The sequence below is a fragment of the Botryllus schlosseri genome, chromosome 12, assembly GCF_051294905.1.
Source record: "Botryllus schlosseri isolate E-star chromosome 12, Bs_hap1, whole genome shotgun sequence".
NCBI lineage: Eukaryota > Metazoa > Chordata > Ascidiacea > Stolidobranchia > Styelidae > Botryllus > Botryllus schlosseri.
Genome location: NC_137247.1, coordinates 24,402,612 through 24,419,788, shown reverse-complemented (window position 1 = coordinate 24,419,788; position 17,177 = coordinate 24,402,612). Strand labels below are relative to the sequence as shown.

The following is a 17,177-nucleotide window of genomic DNA, read 5'->3' as shown; positions in this document are numbered from 1 at the left end:
GACAGCATGCTCGTCGACTGTCGAAAGGCCGGCGGAATACTGTTCCACACATCAGGTCCGGGATATTTGATAGATCGATGATCTTTTCGGTCGATCATATGATATTTGGACGCGCGTGTAGGGTTCCGGTTTAAATTATTTTGCCTCTGATTAAAATCGATTTTAATCGAATAATTAATTCAAATCATGATTTTTTTACTCATAATAACAACGACAACACGAATAAAAGAAAATGCGATGAATGACGACACTGTCAATCAAGGTGATGAAGGATAACGCTTAAACTTTTATAATATGGGGCTGTGAATCATCACCCACATAGCTGAAAACGTTTAACCTATGTGGTAATGATGGGTCGTTGGAATCATTACTGATCTGTTCTAGTAGCGAGGAACATGTTGATTTATCTCGGGACCATCCATTATAGTTGCATCTTCATCTTGATTGATGGATTGGTCTCTGCTAGCAAACTGTTGATCTTCCTGAACTCTTCATCTGCTTTGTTAGTAGCATAGTCCATGAAGTGATCTTTCACTCGCAGCATCACTTCAAGATTTGCCTGTGGCAGGCAATCACGACTCTTGTTTGCAGTTGCGGCTGCACATGCCTGATGCCCCTCGCAAGATGCAGCATGTGCAACGGACGAAAGGCGAGTCTTGAAAGCTTTGGAGAACACCGGCATGATCCATCCAGAATAATGCTGGCTGATGAATTAAATATGGTACCGAGATACTCGATTCTGCATCGAAAATTCCTAAAAATCTAGGGAAGATAAGGGACATTCAGTGTGTGTGGAGTGTACACAATTATACTCACCAACTTTGCAATCATAATCAATCCAATTCATTGTTCGATTATAGGTTACCAGCAGACTAATCATTGCATTTTGGTTCCATCTTTGAAAATATTCATTTTGCCAGGTCTCGAACAACTCTTTTGCGATTAATGTCCATTGTCCAAGCTACATCCTCTAACTCGAGGATCTAGAATCCATGAAACTAAATGATGGTCCCCGACATGAGTTAATGCTCTTGTAGCTGCATCTTTGACAACATTAGACTTTATTGTCCGCACAAAGAGCAATAGTCTTTTTAATCTCGAGCTTGAGCCACATCCAACTTGATAACAGAAGGGCAGCACAGGTATTCTCCAGAGATGGCTGCAAAAATGCAAGATTTTTAATTCAGACATGCGATTAGTCAAAAAAAGTTTTGAAACCACTGGTCTAAATCTTTTCTTTCTATATGTTTTGATGTGGCTATCATTGCTTACAGTTATTCTTATGTAATTGGAGCTTGCTTGTTCTGAGCACAGCATGCATGTTCAAGTCAAAAACCAAGTGCCGTATTGTCTGTCTTTTTCTGAAGTAAAATTAAACGTAAATGGCAATCTTACGAGCTACCATATTTTCAATTAACATATACAAGCGGGATTGCCCAATACATGTTTGCCAATGGCAAAGTTATGGCCTTTTATGGCTTCAGCATCGAGCTTGAGGGGATGAGTCAAGGGTAAGATTTTCACCGAACGTTAGGCGCGTGTTCTGATAAATCTAGGGACATGGTGTTTTACGGTATGCGTTCCTGTTTACGGTACACACAGATTCATTTCTATTTCAATCCATAAACAGTATTCAAGCAGCTACATAAATATGAATCACACATAATGACATGGTATCTTACTTGTGTTCACATTCCACAGCTAGTTGGCCCATCGCTCCAGTCCGCAATAACTGCAAACTGATTTTTGCAACGCTTAGGCATCAGAGATTAGGGAATCTTTCGATAGAGACTCCGGATTGTGCTTCCTTTTCGGTCTCGCACGAGTGCCTCAGAAATAGCAGCAGCATGTCGTAGACTCGTAGACAACTAACTATCCACAGCAAAAACACATATTGATTGGCTACCGCTCTTTGCTCTTTTCCCCGCCTGTCTGTCAAATAGCTGAACCATAACGGTGCCGGTGACGAAATATTACGTCCGGTTTATATAAAACGCACATGATTGTCCGATAATGAACCAAATTCACGCATCTCGTCAGAAAATTCGAAAAAATCAAAAAAATCATTAAAATCAAAATGGTGAAATTAAAATCAAAAATCAAGAAAAAAACCTGATTTAAATCACACTGATTTAAAGGTCAACTGCATCTTCAAAAAGACTTTCCCTTATTTCGTACATTATGTGGTTAGGAACATGGATAAAATAATAAAAATTGCGAATACTCAATAGTTTGGTCGTAATTTAATTTACAAATAGAAAAGCCATAAAACGGAAACGAAATCATTCAACCATGAAATGACGTCGTGTAACTGACACGACAAGTCCTGGTAAACAGAAAGTTATACCTTTTGGTCAGTTTTGGGATTGATTATACACTTTTTACTGTGGATTTGGGATCTATTTATTTTTTCACCCTAACTCATTACTCCGGAAAACATTTTGAAAAGGGGTTACCGGTGAAACATGATCAGACTACACGTGAAACATTTTACTTAGATGGCTCAGAGAAGTCTTCGAGGTGTTCCGCTTTTTGGTTGTTTCTTTAACTTATTGGCATGTCAATCTATGATATATATAGCCCTCAAGGCATGTCATCTGTTTACAGTATTTTCTTCCGCCCAAATGCCTTTTTCTTTTGACAGATTAGATTTATTCCGAGGTTTCAATGACGTGATGTTAGATTTTAAAATGACTCCCTCAGGGCAAGTCAAATTATTTCTTCAATATTGCGTTCCAATTTGTCTCTCCAGTCATACAACATACTTTACAGAAAATAACCTCCTTTTGAATGATTAATTTTTATTATTTCAATGTTATTTCTATATCACCTCGCAAATGGAATGCTTATCGTATCGTAAATCATTTCTCCCCCCCTTCCCTTTTTTCTGTTAATTCAAGTAACTACCTTGAATAACGCTGGCGGAATTGGTCCATCGCACAGGATTACTTCCGGGTTGGCGGTCTGCAATAACTTATAGCCCAGTTTGCGCAGAATACCCGCTTGCAAAGCAATTATTCTTTTTTTCTCGCGAGAGTTTTGGTGTTTTTTCTTTGAAAGGTGTATGTATTGTCTTTTCATTGCTCGTAATTCGGTCTTCAGAATATCATTAAGTCTCTTGTCAGTTGTCAAATGATACCACTCATCGGACCCTGTGTACTCGGTATATACAGGTAGCTGGCCAATTGAGTGCCCATGCGAGGCGCCTAAAGATTCACTGTTAATGATCGCTCGGCCATTGTCTTTCATTATATCTTTCAATTGTGGAATTGCAGGCGAAAATGTCATTTTTTGTTTCACAATTTCCTGTAGTTCGCCCCAGGGGTGCATTCCCTTGACAGCAAGCGAACATTTTTCATGTCGGCAATGATGCATCAGTATTCGGCTAATCGAGTCCTTTTCATGTTTTGACAGAGTTTCACCGTCATGATCATTTAGTCCTGAAGCATATATGGGCCAGCCTTCTGATGGCGCCGCTGCCATCTCGAACAAAAATGATCGTGACAAACCATCTGAGGTAAAAACCTCGCGTGTGCTGAGCTGAATTATTTTGGTTATCGGAAAACTCGACAGATAACCAAGCCAGCGTCTAATCAGCAACTCAGGACTTGGATTTTTTGCACCATTCATCATGCGTTGCAAAAGGCCGAACACCCCAGCGTTGTCAGTGATGATCGCAAATGGACTTCCGCGTAATATGGGTTCAAATTTTTCGACCGTATTTCGCAGGGCTTTAAGTTCTTTCAAACAGGGGTGGTAATCGCGCGCGCTCTGTGAATTCCACTTCTGGCTATAGAATGCTATAGGACAGACCGTTTTGAAAGGTGCTTGCATTCCAATTTCTGTTTGAAATACAACCGCACCGAATCCAACATTTGAAGCATCTGTTTCGATATAAATAGGCAGGTCAGGGTTAAGATGATACAGGATTTTTGAGTTACCCAAAAGTTTTTTAATTGCTATAAAATCATTCAGTAGTTCCTGTGTCCACAAGAGCGGAGTGAATTTTGCTCTGGTAGAAGGCACGTTCCCGGTAAGAGCATCGAATCGACCCAATTTCAAACTTAGGTCTGGCAAATGGTCAGATATATATCTCAGCGCGCCAATGCACCCTCGCAGCTCAAATATATTTCGTGGTGGAGCGAGCATTTTAAGTGCTCGCAATCGTTCCGGTTGTACTTCTACTTGTTCCCCAGTGATTGTAGCCCCGAGCAAATTAATCTTTTTCTTGCCAATGAAGCATTTGTTGATGGACAAGGTTAATCGCATTTTTGCAAGCTGCTCAAACAGTATTTGTAACAGGACAATATGATCAGCCACAGTTTTTGTACAAAGAAATATGTCGTCAATGTATACGCTAATGGGGTTAGCCTTTGCTTCATTCATGCAACCCTTGGACGTCATGTGCTTGCGATAATTTTCTGTAACTGGTTCAACAATGTCAGTATTCATGGTTTGCTGGAAAATCGAGGGCGAATTAATGAAACCCATCACCATCCTACGCCACCGCAAGGATTTACCCTTTACCGCTATGCCAAAATAGTGCTTTGAATCTTCATGTATTTCTACATGGTAAAATGCTTTTTTTAAATCCAATAAAGATAAGACGGGTCTACCATGAGCCAGTTGTCTGATGTCAGGAATTAACGGTAGATAGACGTCAATCCGCTTAACAGCTGCGTTCAGAGCTGTAATATTTGAAACAATGCGAAACTTTTGCTGCCAATTTGGCTCTTTCAGTTGGTCCGAGTTCACTTTTTGGGGTACTACGAAGACAGGAGTACGCCAATCTGATATACCGGGCTCAATGACTTGAAGATCAATTAGGTTATCAATTGCCTCATTCAGAGCATCCATTTGAACCTTCGCTTTTAGATTGTATGGTGCCGATACGAAGGGGGGAGTTGATTCATCTTTCAATTCCACTTGGCAGCAATGAGTTAAAGCTTGAGGTTTTGCCAAATTACCACGTAAATCTGACAAAATGTGTGCGAATGGCTCATATACACTCTTCCATTTGGCCTCATCAATCAATGAATTTTCTGGTGCATTATGGTCTGGTGGTTCATACGGAGTTTTTGCCAAATCCCTTGCAATTTGACACAAATTATCTAGCTCAATACGTACTCCATGATCTGTGCCATTTTTCAGAACATATGTCGTTACCGGCTTGCCACCATGCGGCCATACCTTATTTCGGGCGTTTATCACTAGAGGGCGAACTGATGACTGTCTACCTTTGTCACCATGGGGACAAGACATGCCTGCCTGTCTCTCCATAATCGAAGAACTTGACGCCGATTTCGCGTTTTTTTGACTGTTAGTGATTAGTTCTTTTTGCGAAGACGTTTGCATCTCATATGTCGTCTCCGGCCCTACATGTTCTGTAGCATTCAAAACATTGTCAGCTATGCTCAAATTTCTTGTGTCGTCACGACAAAAATTATTTGAAGTCATCTTAACTGGTTCAACCGATGAGCACATAGCTTCTAGTGACCGCGCAGCACACGTTGGCTTGCAAGTACAAAGTGCGCTACACGTTTTACAATCCGAATTTTTTCCATCCACGTGGTTTGGCCAAATGACTGAGGTTAAATAATCATTAACTTCCGCTGGATTTAGTAGCTCAGTTGTTATGGATGGCAAATCATTAATTTTCATCATCCATCTGAATCCAATAATATCGATGGGCACCCCAGTACCGGTGGCAAATGGAATTAACAATCCGTCAATGTTAATATGTACCAATGAATTAATTCTCGACACACCACCAATGCCTCGTAAGGCTAAGTTAAGTGGTATTTTTTTATCCCAGCAGTCCGGATAAAATTTTTTGACAGAAGCCTTTGTAATGAGGTTTGGAATTGAGCCACTATCTACAAGGAACTTGGAACCAACATTTGTGTCAACGAAATACAATAATTCTTTACCAAATGAATCCAAAAATTCCGACTGGCTATCATTAAGGTGCATATTGTAACTCACTACCATAGGTAAATTATCAGTATTTACATTTTCCAGTTGAGATGATAACCGTAATTCTGGCAAAATTAATGTCGGAGAGTTAATTTGCCTTATTAGTTTTTCTGTCGATGTATGCTATGTCGCAACTCCTGTTGTGTCCAGTCTGGGGCTTGAAAATTCAAATTCTGCGCTCGTGACCATGCTGCATTATTTTCTGCACAATATTCAGGGATTGTGGACATTGTTGGAGGTGCGAAAGTTAGGTTTCTATCGCGCCAGTGCAAAGGATTCCTTTTGGGTGGTCTTTCCTCAAAATAGTCAGTAACTAATTGGACTCGCTTCACTAAACCAGGTGAGCCTTGTGAGTAAAAGTAACGATCTAGTTCTTCGATTGTCAGTATTTTTTTACGCAGCGCATTGTTACCACTTAAAAATGGTTTCCAATTATCAGTTGTTTGCTGAAACAATTTAGCAGGCAGGGGTCTCAATCTTTCTCGAATTTCATAATTCCCATGTGGATCTCGACCTAGTACTAGGTTATTTAGCCACAGTACCGCCTTTGCAATACAATCGCGAGACAGATGTCCTACGCTCCGGCATAAATAGCAGACTGCCAACGATTGTCCATTTTCTGGTTGAGTATATAGGCCCAGTGGTGCAAAAATATTTGGGTTTGCAAGAAATCTAAATTCGTTACCGTTCGAAAGAGCGATTTCTCTAGCGGCCTCGGCGTTTCTTGGAGTGAGATCTCGGTTGTCTGTCGTGTTTCCTGAATCTTGTGTCGCAGTCAGAGGTTGCTGAGACGGAGCCGTGGTCTGCGGGCGTTTGTTTGCTCGGCCGATATTCCCGTCGACGTTGTCAGGCAGTATGAAATTACGTTGAAGACGTCGCGCTGCACGCTCAGGATTTCGACGTGGTTGTACAATACTGGCTGCTGGTGTTTCGTTTGGCTGTCCCATTGCTGGGTACGATGACGTGGGTGGTGTCATATTATAGATGTGGATGTCTGGCAACGCTGATGCCTGCGGTGTTGATGGGCTGATGGCATATGAAGCCATAGGTCTGTCATGTCTGTTTGTTGAATTTGCTATGTTTGCATCCAGGAGCTCAGAATTCCAAATTCTCTGGAGTGCTAGTAAAAAGTCCGAATAGCTTAGCGTTTCCCACCCGTGCATAAGGTACCTCAGTGAAGATGGTAATTTTGATCGTAATACGCGGAATAATTTAAGTCCATCGTCACTCTGTTTTATAGGTTCGTCTTCGGCAATACCTATCTCGCGCAAGACTTTGTTGATTTTTAACATAGGGCCTTGTGTGTTCCAGTCGTAGTCTTTAGCAAACTTAGCTATGACCCTTTCAGTTCCAATACCAAACGTTGGTAGGGCTATGGCTAAATCGCTCAAGATCTTATCCCATTGAGGATTCGGAACTGAAAACATGTCTGCTAGTATTTCTGCATCTTCCCGACGGCCAGCTTCGATCAATTTGGCCTGCATCGCGTTAGCCAGGACTCGATCGATAAGGCTATTTCCGTTCTTGTGGTCTAGGATGCGGAGATTATCCTCTACCCAAGGCAACAACGGTGTTGACCCAGCCGATTTCATAACAGAGATCATCTCTGACATCGGCATAATCCGCTTGTTCCTGTATGGCAGTGGTTCAGAAATATTAGATGCCGCAGCATCTGAGTCATCGGACCTCCCCAAATCATCATTTTGAACCTCTTCTGGCAGGTACCACGGCACTCCACGTCTCTCAGGGGAAGGTACTACTAAACGGCCTTGTTCGTGTCTCACATTAGGCGAAAAAAGTGGCGGTGGGATTAATTGAGTCCGCTGTGAAGCCAGGATTCTCGGCTCGATTTCTGGGTCTTGCTGGGGTAAAAATGACCCACGGATTATAAGGTTGTTAGGGATTGTATCCACACCTTCTACCCCTGTCACATAACACTGGGTGTCCATTCTACCATCCAAACGGGGGTATATTTTTTTATAAGTTTTTGTCTGCTTGGAATTTGTTGGTGCTAATCTTTGCGGAATTAGTGGGGCTATTTTTTGAGCAAAAACATCGCTGTGACTTCCCTTTTCGCCTGTTAGCATTTGCTGTCTGGTCACTGCATATGCTGGTGGCATGGGTTGTTGACTAGTCAACTCCAAGTTTGGTGCAGGCGGTGATATAACCTCCACTGTGGCCGCTAATGTCGCTGGACTGGCGCCGGATAACGTTTTCTGATGTGCTTTTCCCAAATCAAATTCCGCCGAAAGAACTTCATTTAACGTCTGGGGTTTAATCTTCATGGATGCCCTTTCAGTTTGGCGTTTTATCATTGATAGGTCGGCTTGAGCGGTCTTGACGTCACGACTGGCCGATTCCAGTTCTTTTGTGGTTTTAGGAATTAAATTTTTCATGTCGTTGAATAATTCTGCTTGTTGTTTTACTGCAAGTTTCAACTGACTCCGTTTCATTTCTACATCTTGATGACGTTTGAAAGTGTCTTTCATTAATGCAATATTGTCATGTAGTTGTTGAGCGTCGGTAGAGGTAGGTTTGGGCTTTCTTGAAAAAATTTTCTTCATTGCGAAATATTGACCTTCTTCGTCACTGGTTTTATATTTTAAAATAAGCACCGGCTTCAGTGGAAATATTGGTCGAGTTCGAGGATAGGTGTTCACCTTTTGAAAACCAGCATATTTGTACCACAATCCAGCTGAGCATGAGTGTCGAGATGGCCGCTAAAATACACCTCGTGAAGATCTGTCTGCAATGTATTTCTCTGCAGCACATGTGTGATAACGCAAATGGAAGTTGAAGAATCCGTACTGGCCACCAATTGTGTGGAACAATATGTTCAGGGATCAATGATATCACTGATTCTTACAGTCAATGACCTTCAGTAGATATCAGTCTTGAAACCTTTATTCCAGGTTCTTTTCTTTCTTGCAAACTTCCAGATGTTCAATCTTCACACAGTGCTCCAGTCACCAATGACCATATGCGGTCCAGGGCTTAGATATTGCTAGAATACACATTTCCCTTAATACAACCAAATACTCCAATGATTATTGCGTTCTTTAACTGTTAAACAGTTCTAATAAACAATAATTTCAACTATAAATGTTGCACATTTATAAAAATCTTCAATTCATAATACAAATTTTTCCATTCACGTCTGTCATGCACAATTTATAAACCAAATTACACTCATAACGCTCTAGTATCGATTTGAATCGTCTGTCAGTCAATTTCAGATGCAGTTTACCTTCATAATGCAATATACACTCGAACCTTTCGAAAAGCACATATCAGTTATTTCTCAAAACCATAGCAACAGCTTCACTGACTGGCGCCATTTAAGTGAATGATTCAGAGCGGTACGAACGTATCAGTATAACAAATATTCGAGCGGTATCGCGTCATCATTGTACATAATACATTTGGGAAATGTAGTCCCTTGTACCTGGCTTACAGATGTTATTTGTGCTAATTCAGTACTACTAATTCGGGTTCTATTTTTCATAGAGCATTTTCCCATTTTAATCCCTATATTCAATATATAGTTGTATTAAGCCTTTTTCAAATATTTGTATGTTACCGCCTCTCAGAGCAAAAATTTCTCAATTTAAAGCGAATTTGTAACTTCGCTTCTGTTAGATCGAAGGATCCTGACATGTAATAATGTTGCCAGTTATAACACTTGACGTCCATTCTAGTTAACTATATTTTATACTTTGTATATAATAATTCAGCAATCACCAATACGACGATGCACATCTTTAGTTAAATTTTAAAGCATCTTTCACGCCCTTGACTATAATGCCTAAAGGCATGTCAGATTTCGTTTCAATTCAAAATACGTCACTCGTTCGAAACACTCAATGGCGACAATAGTGGTTGCTCATAACCCATGATATCGATTTTTGGCGAACAGGTTTGCCTAGCGACAAATAGTCAGAGATTCCAGTTAGTCGGCAGAAAGGACAATTAGGATTTGAATATTGTATCTGATCATTTAGTTTATTCTGTTAAATGTTGAGGCCATTATATAGTGTGATTTAAGTGTTATTTATGTTTTGTTTAATCTGATATCAACGGCAATTATATCCGTATTTTGCAATCAGATTCCTAGGACCAGACAGCTTATGGGGGAATTATGTTCAGTCAATAGAATAAGATTGTACTCACACCAATAATTGCAGTACTTATCAGATTACAGGTAAATGGATAACTCCAGAAATAAACAGTTTCATATAGCAACTCTCCAGTTCTCAGATTATTCAGCAACATCAGCTCCTTATTCCTTATTCTTATTCTTCTCATCATATCGGATCAATAATGATCTTAGTTTCCCAATTTTTACATGCCACAGGTACCTGTTTTTGTACACATTTTCCGCCTCCGGTCGGAGTTCCTCCACATTGTAAAAACAGTCGCCTGTTGCTAGAGATTCAATGATAAGATTGGGATAGTAGATGAATACAATGGCATCTCTTCTTATTTGCTCGACAGCTGCTTTCTGCCAGTTCACGTCCTTCACAGGTTCACACAAGAACGACTTTAAGCCTTTGAACATTGGGAAGGCCGTTGGCAGTCTTCTCCATATCTCGTCACAAATCGAGAAGGCATGGAATATATCTTCCTCCCTTTCGAGAAAAACTGGGCAATTAGTTCTTTCCCACACATCAATGTTCATCTCATTCCAATCCCTCTTGCTGTATCCACCTTTGAGGGATGGGATTATGTCTTGTCTTAGTAGGTGTTTTCTTGCAAATCGTGTTATATAATGGTCGATATCTATTTCGATTCCACCGACAATGAACTGGTAGTTGATTATATTGAGCTTGTTTCTTCTGTTACAAACAGCCCGTTGTTGAGTCCATTCTCTGATTCGTGAATTCAATCTGAACGCCATTCTTTCTACCAATTCACCACTGTATCTGTGCATGTTGTTGACAAGGCCTGTTAGCAAGGTTGTCAAACTTAGGGCACAAAATCTCGATCTTCCTTTTCCTTTCAGTAGAGGTCCGCGACAGAAGAAGAGATTACAAAATGCATTGCATCCACACTCCATTTCAATCTTAACTCTGTAATCATTGTCTAGAGGGAAATCATCATCGGAATCAATTTCCGGTAGTTCAGGCTTCCCATCTTCAAGTGTAATGACAGAAGTTTGTGATGTTGCTGGTAGCTCTGATGGAGTTGCCATAATCTTTACAATGAGAGTTTACAATGCATCAATTTCACACTAAACAATCTAGAATCAAAAGCAACATTTTACTACATGTAAAGGCTTCACATTGTGCAAATCAAAAAACACACTATGTAAATAACATATGATGCAACATCAATAATACATAATAATGCTTGATAGTCACTTGCAAGGCCTGAATCTTGTCCTTCTATTATCCCTTTTATAATTAACTCTTTCTACTTTCTATCTTTCAGTTATATTAGTCTATATCAACCACTTCACCTGAGTTTAAAAATCGGTAAGTATATATATCTACGTACTACCTGTCTAGTAATATTTCATTACATCAACTATTTTGTTCTATCTTAAATATATTTCATGAGTATCTGACCTCCAGATTGAAGGATATGCTAGTCACCGAATGAATGCTTTATCTTGAGTGGGATGTACATATTTATTCTGAAATATTTAGGAAAAAAAATCTAGACTTGTTTATGTCAACTATATTTTGACATTCCTCGGATGGTTACGCCTTATTTTGCAAAATGTTGTGAGATGTATATCAGATAATTAGTTTCATATTACTTCCGTCATTTTAGGTTACATCACGGCACCAGACGGTACCAGGAGACACAGCGAGATACCGCGAGACATCGCCCAGGCATCATTCAACACAAGGTTAGTTTTCATTTGCATTACGTAGTGTGCACATTACTTCATAGGTCAATTTTCTTGCCGAACCAGTATGTTCAACTCTTTCATTCCCGCATAACAACATTTTTCGTTGTGTTAGATCTATTTTCAACGTGACATTACTTAGTTCATACATTTTAGAGATTATATCTTTGAATAATGTTGGTTTGCACTCACGATCTGTCATTCAGAATGCAGAATTTCATAATCGTTTGGCGCTTCATTTTAAATCGTACCAGTAATATTCCATGTCAAATTCTATGCCTACTTGAACAAGCGAATATGTCATTTTAGTAACTAGTTGGGAAAACTCATTTGTCAAGCCTTCCACTATCTCTGGGATGCCTAGTAACACATTTCAATAGTGTTGGGTGCATTACAGCTTCATTTGTATGGAAATTGGGAAAATTTGGCCAGTTCCATGATGTAATGGCAATTGGTGTTCAGCCATACCGATTGAGTTATAGGGTTCAGTAGTTACTTTCATTTAAAATATGTAGTTCTTGACTCCCTTGTTTATCGGGTATTTTGGGGCGGCAGTATTCCTCAATAATAGCCAGGCTTAACCTTTTAGTAAGTGATAAATTAATCTGTATTCCTGAACCTGTTTCTAGGATAGACGTTAAATTTTGTAAATAATGTTTTGAACTTCCCTTTTCCTTGTATTAACAACCAAATCAATCTTTCAAGAGATCTTAGGGACCAATTCAACATGATCATGCAGCCAAGTTCTCACTACACAATGAAGGACTTTGATTGAACCAGGTACTTGTAATTATGTTATAATTAGTCATAGAACTCTCTGATTTCATTAGCATTTGGCCCTGTTCTTAAATTAAATTGAACTGATAACTGATTATTGTATAACACAACATAACATAATACTTCTACTTTCTTTTTCAGGGTTACTAAAGGAAAATATGCTGCCGTCCGACTTAGGAATATTATTGATTCTGTGCCGAGTTATTCTACCTACTCACAATCCTATAATTTATTAAAACATACCTACAATTGATCCCAGAATTGTATAATGTGTCCCAACATTCATTCCATTAACGACTAGATTGTGTCTACATTATGGCGATGCGTGAATTTATATACATTTACTACCTATCTCGTAATTGGAATATCGCATAAACTACTCATGTTTGGTCCAATTGTGTCGTATTTCTTATTAGTTATAAAATAAAGGGCCAGTTTTAGTTATTATTATAGGGACAACTATTGCTTGCACAATGGCATGTATCTTATTCTACTTGGCTTCGTATGGATTAGCCTGCCCTGGTTTTGCAGTTTATAGGAGATTATCCATATTCCTACTAAATATGGTCTCGAAACTTTGATAAAAAACAGTAAATTATACTTACCTCATACTTATCCAGAAATTTCCTTTGATTACTTGGGTTCTGGATACACTATATTACAACGAGGTTGTATAAATGTCAGCCTGTGCTGTCTAGAAATAATATTCCTTATGTACAAAATTTTGGAATCTTCTATCGTCACAAATCTAAATCTACATATTTTTGCGGAACACCTTTTTTTGTTGAATCTGAATTTTAAGACTCTTTGTAATATATGTATTTTTTTTGTATTTTATAACAATAAGAACACCCAAAATGATATCATTGCAATTTAGCAGCAAAATTGAAAGCTTCAAAAATTAAACTCACCTCTATAGACTAAAACAAAATATTTTTTGGTTTTTGAGGGTTTTGTGAATTTTTAGGTATATTTATCTGATTATAACAATGTTGCTGTGATTTTCTTCATGTCAACATTTTCATTTCACCAAAATATAACGAAAGAAATGAATTACCGTATAATGAAACAAAAAAATGAGATACTAAATGGTTTTCATAATTATTTACATTTGACCCAATGTATGTAAATGTTACTGTGTCATTTCACAGCAATCTGATGTAGCTCATGTCTAGAAAAGAAGCGATAACCTGGAAAGGAAAGGGTTTGGGATAGCATTGGAGAATTGATATCTGTTTTGATGACCCGTTACTTAAGTTTACACATATATTCATTGTAAAATATACTGTCACTGTCATTCCAATCTCGAAAGTTAAATCTACTTTATTACAGGGGCGACGGGCTCCAGTCTATATTGGGGTATATCATCAGTTTTACGAAAGACATTGGATTTATGCGATAGTCTTGAGGTCACGTTTCACATATAAAAAGGTAAGTGTATCTTCCTCATTTTCCATGCCAAGTTTCCAGTGTAGTTTTAGTAATGTCTTGCTATAGCCCCGGGCTAGCATGGTTTTTTACTGCATTGCGGGAATAAGAAATCATCTTTTCCTCAGTACAGTAATAAGCCTTTTGTTTACAACTTATCACGACTTCATAGCCTTGGGCGTGTCAGTCCGTTTGCACTAGTATTACATAGTTAGTCAAGTTTCCATGCTTCATATCTCAGTGAATAATAGTCTGAACATAAATCATTATGCGATTAATTCATTCACTTCATGATTTAATGCCATAATTTCTGAGTTATTCTGCAATTCTTCTAGGATTTTCCTTTTCAACTCATGTCTCACATTACGTTTAACAATTCTACGTTGAGCACGCATATTGTATTGTTTCTTTTGACTGCAGAATTTTCGTACTAGATATATCATTATTCCAGTGATTATTGCTATGATAATTCCAGCGCTTACAATGCCAGAGAGATTTTCATTTGCAAGTTCCTTGATACGCTTAACGTGAGTTCTGAAAATGATGTATGAATCTATTTCCAATGAAAAATTCCTTTCCAAGGCGGATAATTTGTAAAGTTCTAGAGTCCAATTGAATTTTTCATCATTATCACTTGGCGATGCCATCCAGCTTGAATTTAAGTTAGTGGTGTCCCATGTTGATCTATTTGGTGCTAACGTGCTATTTTCCCATGTAATATTCACGTGGGTTACCAGATTTCTCGTAGTTGGTTCGGTCTTTTCACCAGTTTTTGCTGTAGCTTGCGTGGTATATGGCGCTAAGGACGTAGTATTGTAAGTAGTGTTCAATTTTTCTTCAGTACTATACCTCGTAACGTGCATGGAACTCTGTCCACTGAAATTAGTACTTCTACTATCAGTCGTGAGTCCGATTTCAACTCTTTTAACTGGCATCAATGGTTGGCTTGTTGACCTAAATGTTATTTCTTCCGTCATAATCGGATTTTGATTCGTGCTATTAGCCAAAATGGTGGTATGTTCCCAGGATCCTTTTCCAACCCTATGTCTACTAGAATCAGGCGTGGCAATAATACTTATGTTGTCTTTGACCGACCTGTTAGAATTATTCATTACAATCTTGTGAGACGTAATTGAAATTTCTACTGTACTTGCGTGTTTTGTTATGAACGTTGGAGCACTTGATTGTAATCTGTTTGTATGACTCGAGTCAGTTTGCGTCGAGACGTTGTTACCTCGCATATCTTCTTGGGTAATGGTTTCTGCAACTGAGCTGTGTTCTCCCACTGGGGTTGTTGAAGTTTGTTGTATTTCTTCCGACGTGTTTAATAAGTTTGACATGGGCAAGAGTAAACCAGGCTCTTCAGTTGACGAATTTATCTTTGGTTCTTTTGTTGATCTAAACCAGTGGTTCTTAACCTTTTTTCTTCCAGCGCCCCCTTTCAAAAATTATCGTGCTCCAGCGCCCCCCAACTTCATATTGTAAGGAATGTAATAAAGACAATGAGTAAGAGGGAGGGCCGTAATAGCACTTCGTCAAACCCCTAAAAACGATTGCCTTGCGCACCCATAGCGTGATAAACTGAACCTCTGAGGGCTTCGCCCCCACGAGCCCCATATCGTGATTTTGATGGTCAGCAAAGTTTGTGTGGCCTGGTCGCCCTAGGTACCAAATTTTCTATAATGCATGAATGGAAAGGTGGTAATTACATATATAACTCGCTATAAACTTTTTATCCTCTCAGCCCACGTAATCAGATTTACCAGTAGCACTGAGTGAGCTGTTGTATAGGAAAATAAAGGGCACGTAATTGATAATTAAACATATTCGGGCGTGCCCGCAGGTACAATTATTCGTTACCAGGGCCGTAACAGCACTTCGTCAGCCCCCCTCCAAACAAAAAACGTTGGTCCCCAGGGCCCCCATCGGGTGATAAACCCAACTTCCGGGAGACTTCACTCCCAGACCTCTATTAGGCTGTCCGCTATTGACTGATAGCCTCTTAGGTATCTACATTGGGTGTCCATTTACTGAGGCAGCTATGCTCGCCTAGTCGCGCTACGCGCGAAAAATTTCACTAATTAATGATTAAATTGGTCGATATCATCGGGAATTGCATGTAAATTGAGATCAATTTTTATCCTCTCTCTGCTCATGTAAACACATTTACCGGTAGAGCTGAGTGAGGTGCAATGCTCCCTCTAAGCTGCGCACGTGCGCAGTGCTGACACGGTCTCTGCGCACAGGAAATCTACGTTGCGCACAACAAATCCGAAGTCATTACCTTTTTTTAGTCGTTACGCACTGTTATCCAAGGGTCAGCGCAGTGAGTTGTTGACTGTGCGTAGACTCATCAAAACTTGACGCGAACATTGTGAGGTTTCTTGAAAACTGTAGGGCCCGTTACTAATAATTAAACATGTTCGGGCGGGCGAGCCCGTTGGTATGACTTCGTTGCATGATGTTATTTCGTGACCCCCTGTCTGCAATATCAAAAAATATAGAATCGCTCAACGGGGATATCGCCCAACAGGAATATCCCTGTCGCCCAATCGTACTAAACTAAAAGACGCACCAATTTCAGATTGGTATTTCCTCACTGACATATAATTTTTCCCTGCCAGATGGAATTCGTCTTCTGGGGTTCAGATTGCCAAGACAGGAACATTCGGTGTCAGTCATTTAGGCGCCCATGGACAATCAAACCTATATGTATTTTGATGGCTATATGTAGCGAAGTTTTCGGTGTTAATTTGCCCTGAATACTCATTAAGGATAAGTCCTATCACCAAATCATCTACTCCAAAGCCATTTTTCTCCAGCGCCCCCCATACCGCCCCCCTGAGCCCAGCGCCCCCCATATCGCCCCCTGAGCGCTTCCGCCCCCCTTCAAAGTCGCCAGCGCCCCCTGGGGGGCGCTGTGGGCAAGGTTAAGAACCACTGATCTAAACGATACATTTCCATTTGTTGTTACAGTCCACTTACCGATTTGTGGTACTTTAGTTGAGTCCTCTTCGTAGTTTGTGGCGTTTGCACTAAAACTTGGGTCGTCTTTTGATGATGCAGTAACGGCCATCATGATTGACATCGGTGTTGTATGTGTTGTAGATCGGGTGAATGTGGCATTTCTTGTGATTATATC

General features: G+C 39.7%; 1 protein-coding gene and 1 long non-coding RNA gene across 2 annotated transcripts in view; one reads left to right on the top strand and one right to left on the bottom strand.

Moving 5' to 3' along the window:
- LOC145452069 (tyrosine--tRNA ligase, cytoplasmic-like) overlaps positions 1-17,177 on the top strand; it is a 539,006-nt gene that overhangs the window by 25,148 nt on the left and 496,681 nt on the right. The gene's annotated exons all lie outside the window — the stretch shown is intronic.
- Positions 206-1,852, bottom strand: LOC145452653 (uncharacterized). Its single transcript, XR_013919464.1, has 3 exons — positions 1,683-1,852; positions 817-1,159; positions 206-754 (listed from the first exon to the last, which is right to left on the bottom strand). It is a non-coding gene; the product is annotated as an uncharacterized LOC145452653 (long non-coding RNA).